The following is a 7,729-nucleotide window of genomic DNA, read 5'->3' as shown; positions in this document are numbered from 1 at the left end:
TAATCATATCCAATCACAATTCATCAATCCTAAACCAATCCGGTGCAACCACTTGGTAGTCTTCCATTGGCCTGAAGTACATAGTCAACCTGCATAGTCATCCTACTGAATCATTGTACGAACTACCCAGTCAAAAGTCCTTCACTTGTACCTGTAAAAAATTTCCCTATTTGGGAAAATGATCAGAACACAATATCTGGAGCATACGAGATTGGTTTTGAGCGATTCAAGTTTTGTTGGATTTAAGTCGGCGAGATCTACGTTTTGAAACTAGTTTTGAGAACTTTTGAACACTTTCATTTTTGAGCACTTTATGATCCCTGGATCACTCCTCCCCACTGGAAGCTTTTGGACCTCCAAAAGAATATTTTCAGTCAACAAATAGATGAGGGTAAAGTTCCCTCACCCTTCCAGTCTCAATCCATTTGACCTTGCTTGGATTTGTCCCCTTCAGCCCCACACGAAGGTACTCCACATTCCCTCTTCTTGAAGTTCTTGTTTTTTTTGTCAAGGATGGTATCTTATTGCAATTCTTTAATATATTAAGGAGAGAAATATTCCATTGAAGGAATCTGAACATTCTCTCCTTGATATTCAATAAAAGGAGACTCATATAATCTCAAGTTCTCTTCACCTTGAACATCTTCTTTGCTGATGCAAAGTCTTACTTCATCTCCAACCTAAAAATTGTAGTTAACACGATGCTTATCATGTCTAACCTTGTACTTGGCTTGACTCTTCACCAAATGTTCTTGTACCATCCTGATTTTGTTCAAAGCTCCAAAATCCACACACCATGATCGCCATCACCATGTACCATCCTGCTTTAAAGCCAAAACATTAGGATACCCACAAGGAGATGTACTAGACCTAATGATCCCTTTGTCAGATAGATTTTTCAACTACTTCTTGATCCCTGCATTCTCTAACATTGGCATCTTGTTCATACCAATGTTCAAAAGTGATACATCCTGCTGCAATTTAAATTCATGTTGTTTTCCTGTTTTATGAGGCAACACGTCAGACTCCTGAAGCATCTTATCACATGTGTTAACAACCTCAACTAAATCATGTTTGAGTTTTACAACACATCCTTGGAAAGCTTAAAATTCCTAAACATCTTTGTGTTTCATCATTAAAAATGCAAAATTCTAACTAGCATTTACAAGTCTCTCTAGTTTTCCAACACTCACAAGAGAAAATTCAACTTCTTTAGATGTGCTCTAACAATATACTCAATCCCGTATTTAAACAAATAATACTTGTTCTCATGGCAATGAAAGATGGCTTTCCTATCATATAGATATGGGCTTCCCAAAACAATCTCGCATATGTCAAGTGGTACTACATCAAGTTCTACCTCATCAAAAAAGTTTGCAGTGATGGTGAATTTCAGTAAGCATTTTCTTGTCACTTGAAATTTGGCATTGTCACATAACCAACCCAAAGGATAAGGTTTAGGATGAGGAATGGTTTCCAAATTTAGTTTCTTGACAATGCCCTCTGAAATAAGGTTGGCTTGAGATCCACTATCAAAGAGAGTATCTACATCGTTATGTTTTGGTATGACCATAATATGGAAATTCTCAATTCTTTCCTTTTCATTTTGAGTTTCAATGGGCTTGCTAGAAGAACTAGTACTTGCAATAGAATCCTTACCTTTAAATCCCATGGTTGTGATTTTGGTCTCATCTCTGGAATCTGATCCTAGATCTTATTGATTTGTTGCACCAGTCTTTTCTTTCTCCTTGTTGTTAAACTTTTTGGGTCTCAAATGAGGATGAAGATTCCAACAATGGTCTTCATCATGGCCTTCTTTTTAACAGTGTTTACATGTGATTTTTTATCCCTCTTTCTTGTTTGAAGCATTTTTTTTATCCTTGCATTTGAACTTCCCCTTTCCTTTGTCTCCATACTTAAATGTCTTCTCTCTAGTCTCTTGAGGAACATTTTTCCCTCTTTCTTCTAAATGAGTAGCATGTACACATATTCATCTAGATTTGAGGGTTAAACATAATAATTGTATGCCTCAATTAACTATGTAAACTATTGGTTGCTAAATTTTCCCACTTCTTACCCACCTTTTTATCCCTTTTATGTATTCATTCCATGTCCTTGTTGGTCGATTTGTATTCTAAACAGCAAAGGTATACCTATTTTCATGTCTTCTTGAATTTTTAATAGGTGAAGTGTAGTTGTAGGGGATTATTGCCTAAAGAGGTTTGCTAACTTAAGTTTCCTTGCAGATTTGAAGGAATGATGATCAAGAGCATGATTGATCGTATGATGACTATCGAGCTACAATATTATCTTTGGATATCAGCTGCAAGGGTGGTTCAACTTATCGACCAGCACAAGTGTTATCTTTGTATTTTTTTATATTTCAAGAATCGTTATGCATTTGTAGGCATACAACTGCCATAATCTTAGGCACTATTAATTGTTAAATGAAATGTATAAGTAGTGATTACAGGGCTGGAAAAGCCACCACTAGGACATATACGAGAATTATGAACTGTAACAGCAGACCTCTGTAATGTTATTTTGATTAATAAAATTTCTGATCTTCTGATCATTTCATAGTTCTTTATCTTTCTACAACCCTGATCAGGGATTTGGGCCCACTCTACTAACTAGGCGTTGTTGGATTAGATGTGTGCATAGGTTTATTTATGCTATGTTATCTCTCTGTTGTGTAATGATTTCAGTTTGTTGTTGTGAGTGTTAACTTGTTTTTACTCTTTTTTTTGTTACACATTGTTACGTTATGATTGAATGTCCAATGTTGGGTGGGGAAATTGTGGCCTACATATCCCTTGCATGATAGCCTTGAAATAACCATTCGAGCCTCAAGTTGACAATTAATGTGGAATTGGGTGAATTGCATGATTCATATTTGAACCCTAACATAAACCACCTATTTAGTTAAGAAGAGTGTCTTGAGAGGCTAAATCTACACCCAAAATGAGATCCCTTCTTCTAAACTCTTAGGTATAAATTTGAACTCATACCTTTTTCTTGTCTAAATTTTTGCCAGTCCATTATTGTTTTATGCATGTATGCTAATGGATAAAATTGTCTTCTTAATGCAGCTACAAAATCATTTCAAGAGGAAATAATCTTACCACTTTTCTTGAGATTCTCTTGAGTTTTGGCCTCCCACAAAATGAGTGATGCACTTTCCAACCTTAGAGAAGCAAGCTGAATTTTAGTGGAATCGTCATCAATTGTTAAATCATGTGATAGACTTCAAGTTGACTAACCCAATTATCCAATTTCTTAGCATCTACTTCCCCATTGTACATAGGCAATTCAAATTTTACATCAAGCTTTAACAAAGGAGTTTTACCATGTCCCTTTGGAGTTCTTGGAGGAGGATGTGAAGGGCTTGAAGTAGAAAAAGATGAGGGTGAAGTTGGAGATAAAGAAAAAGGTGGAGGTAGAGGTGGCGGTTTGTCACCATTTCCTCCATTACTTTTTGAAGGGTTTGAGCTCTCTCGTTGCAACCTTATGTTTCTCTCTTTAAATACAACTTTCACCATTTCATACATTTCAAAGAAATATTTTATGAAAGTTCTCTCATCCTCAGTCATCCCTTCATGACCTTCTTCATGTGCCATGACTAGTGAAACTTGAGATATGTGTTTCTTCCTTGAACCCACTTGAGGATTTGGCTCTACAAGAACTCCTTCTACTCTTTTCAGCTTCAACCTTATAAGCATTAGAAAACACTTGCAAACAAAATCAAACGTTCAAAATAACCTTGGGCTTTGACACAAAATTGGTCTATATTACAAACTTAAAGGTTTATTGATAATTTGCAAGTAAAATTTTATGTTTTTTATGAAATGGATCAATTTGAAAAAGTAAATAAATTAATGGTTTTTAAACTTAGGTTGTAGCATAAAAATAGAGACAAATATACCATACAAAACAACACAAGACAACAAAATGATAAAGGATTTCACCCCTCCTGGTCCAGCTTCCAATGTTGGGCCTCTTTCATTAAGTGCTAAAATATATGATTTCATGGATTTACAATGCCTAGAATGTAAAAATAATGTCTCCAATGGCTCCATAACAGTGAAAAATCCCAAGTTAGGCTCTTGTTGGGCTCAATTTGGCCAAAAAATGAGAAATTTATGCTCTAGAGAAGATTTGCTATTAACTGTTCTACAAACTGGACTCCCCAGCTAACTGTTCTATGAATTATTCCTTTCCAGGAACCTCTGAGCAACAGTTTCGCCCAACACCGGTGAGGATCCCACGGTTTCGGGAGCAAATTGTCAATTTGTTTAAATGCACAAAGACCCCTCTGGCAGAAAATTAGGGCCACATGGGGCCATGCGCCTAGGCGCTGGGTATAATTGCCCACCCACGTCGGCATAGCCCCTGAATATTGGGCCACAGTAACATGTACACCACAAAACCTAGGGTTGGCCCCTAAATTTTATGCCCAACGGTTAAGCTCTACCCACGATTCCCTACTATGTCATAGGACCTCAACCTAGGGCCTTTCCCAAGCCCCCTTTCTATGAGGGTTAATATTTGCCTTTGTCGTGGTTATATGCCCGATGTTATGACCTTGGATCGGGGTTATGTCCTGAGCCCTTGGCTCCTCTGCTTGTGGTTCCGTGGGTACAAGGTGAACGAGGGCCAGAGGCTTATCCCTGGGTCCATTCCCAAAATTGAATATGCAACATGTTTAATAATAATTTTGCAACAATATATTTAAGTTTCACCAGTAGCAGAGGCGGTAGACCACAGAGTTTGTTGGCCTGAGGTCGGGATTTTGATCCTAGTGGAGGATATCTTGGCCCTTAACAAAATTTTATTCAGTATTGGGGTGCCACGTTGCATCTTTTGATTGGGCCATGTGGCACCCACTAATTGGTCCAACAAAACAAACTAACAGCCAATCAAAATTCATCAATCCTGAACCAATCTGCTGCAGCCACTTAGTAGCCAACCATTGGCCTAAAGTACATAGTCAGCTTGCTAAGTCATTGTATGGACTACCCAGTCAACAGTCCTGCACTTCAACCTGCGAAAATTTTACATGTTTGGGAAAAAGATCAAAACATGATATCTAGATCATACGATATCGGTTTTGATTGATTCAAGTTATGTTGGATTCAGGTCAGCGAGATCTATGTTTTGGAACCAGTTTAGAGAACTTTTGAACACTTTCATATTTTAGCACTTTATTGATCCTCTGGATCATTATCGCACAATCGAGAATCGTACACTTAATGGTCCAGTGATCCAGTAAATTGTCCCAGCATTCTCGAAGTTTGCATGAGATGTTTAAAACCTCATGATGGGGTGGCCCTTAAAGTATCCCCCCACATGCCCAGATGTTAGTAGATCATGATCCAACCTCAGATGCAATTCCACAGATTTTACTGGCTCAGTTTTCACTGATTGCAGAGCCCACAAAATGCACCTCTCCTTTAGATGGTCCATTTAGATCTTTAGATCCCTTTCCTATTAAAAAATTATTCTTTGATTGTTTTCTACCCCTCACATCAGTTTGTGGGCATTATGTTCTATGTACTCCATCCAGTAGATTCCATTGTATTAGTCCTAGCCTCTATCTTCCAGGTGATATGTATATGAGACTCATTATATCATTGTATCACTTTTTGGCCCATTCATGCTAGCATATCATATACATGTACCATGTTTCTCATACCCACATTGTTGGGAACGCCATTATTATTTGTACACAGTTATCTTGATGGGTATGGGTATGTCTTTCATGCCTCCTTGAGATCTTATACTCATTATTAAAGGAGATTTCCATTAGACAAGTAGGTCTTGCCTCCTCCATTTTCAATCCTTCCCTTCATTGCTTCAACACTCTCTCTCTCTCTCTCTCTCTCTCTCTCTCTCTCTCTCTCTCTCTATGAATCCCTTTTGGTGTCTCGTGAAAGTGTACCTAGAACGTATTTTGGTCATGCAATGTGTTCCTGACACTCTTATGTTGGGGGGAAATCTGTTATCACCCAAAAAATGATTACCTAGCCATTTCCTACTAGGTTGATCGAAATACACCAAGTGATTCCACTACACTTTAACCTTCTTGATTGATCGGTTCCAGAGCATGAGCACCTTTCTCTGCAATATACACAAAGGTTCCGATTGGAATTCTCCATCTGGCTCCACCTGTAATGGAAACCAGTCAATCACATGATCAACATCTTTAACATACTTCTTAAGCAATGAAACATGGAAAAATCATGGACTTTAACTGTCGGAGGCAGTGCAAATCAATATTCCACTGGTCCAATCCTTCCAAGAATCTTGAAAGGTCCATAAAAGCGAGGTGCCAGCTTGGCACATGATCCAATCCACAAGGAGCTCCTCTTTGGATTGATGCACAAGTACACTTGTTCCCCAACCTGAAACTCCTTAAACAACCTATTCTGATATGCATATTTTTTTTCTTTTCATGTGTTGCCTTTAGATTCTTATTGATTACCTACATTTCCTGTTCCATTTCTGGTAACATGTTTGATCCAATCAACACCCTGTTAATTGGATCACTCCAACTGATGGGAGTATTACAACTCCACCCATAGAGTGCCTCAAATGGACTCATCCTCAAAGATTCCTGATACCCATTGTTGTGAGCGAACTCAACCAGTAGAAGATACTCTTCCCACTTTGTTACTGATGGATCACATACATCCTCAACATATCTTCCAATATCCTATTGACCCTCTCTGTTTTTCCATCTATTTACAGATGATAAACTATATTGAAGGCCACATTTGTCCCTAAACCTACAAACAACTCCTTCCAAAACTTGGAAGTGAACTTTTCATCCCTGTCTAACACAATATTCTTCGGAACATCATGCATTCTAACCAAATCTCTGATGAACACCTATGCCACATCACTCGTTGAATACGTAGACTTCACTGGAATGAAGTGTGGTACCTTAGTCAACATGTCCACCACAACCATGTGGAATCATGTTTTCTAGATGTCCTTAGAAACCCTATAATGAAATCCATGGAAATGACCTCCCATTTCCATTATGGAATCAGAATCGGCAATAGTAGTCCACCTGGATGCCTACACTCTATCTTTACCTACTAACAATCCAAACATCTAGCCAAAACTGTTGCCACATCCTTCTTTAGATTCAGCCAATAATAAAACTTCTTTACTATTGTCAATGTCTTTTGGTAACCCGTTTGACCTTAATACGGTTTTGCATGAAAATCCCTCAAGATAATCTTCTTGAGCTCATTGTTGTTTAGCACATATATCCTGTTATCACTAAGAACTGCAGTCGCATGTATATAAGTTGAGTCCAAAATTTCATTGTTAAAAATGGATTTCAAATGGTTGTTATCCTCTGTTTACTACTTAGGGGTCATGTTTTTCAATGATATTGATGAGAATCATTTTCAAAACCGTTAGTCATCCTCCATCGTGATTGATTAAGACATGTCTTATCTCGTATATGTCATTTGTCCTTTTCGCAGTTTCGTAGCACAGTTTGATTGGCTGATTTTGAAGCGCAATAATGTTTTAGCCTTTTCGTAGCGCCAGCCATTTCGCAGCACATGTCGCTAAGTTATAACTGTCTGCGCTACGAAATCGCGGATTCGGGGATTTTGCAGCGCAGATCTTCGAAATGTCAGGTCCAGGGATGAGTCATTGTGTCCGGTCGGTTGTTGTCAGTTAGTGTACCTTCCAAGCACTTACGAGCCAT

The sequence above is a fragment of the Pinus tabuliformis genome, chromosome 3_1 (assembly GCF_031772625.1).
Source record: "Pinus tabuliformis cultivar Carrire ecotype Pingquan chromosome 3_1, CPIR1, whole genome shotgun sequence".
Classification (NCBI taxonomy): Eukaryota; Viridiplantae; Streptophyta; class Pinopsida; order Pinales; family Pinaceae; genus Pinus; species Pinus tabuliformis.
This window is presented reverse-complemented; position numbering follows the sequence as displayed.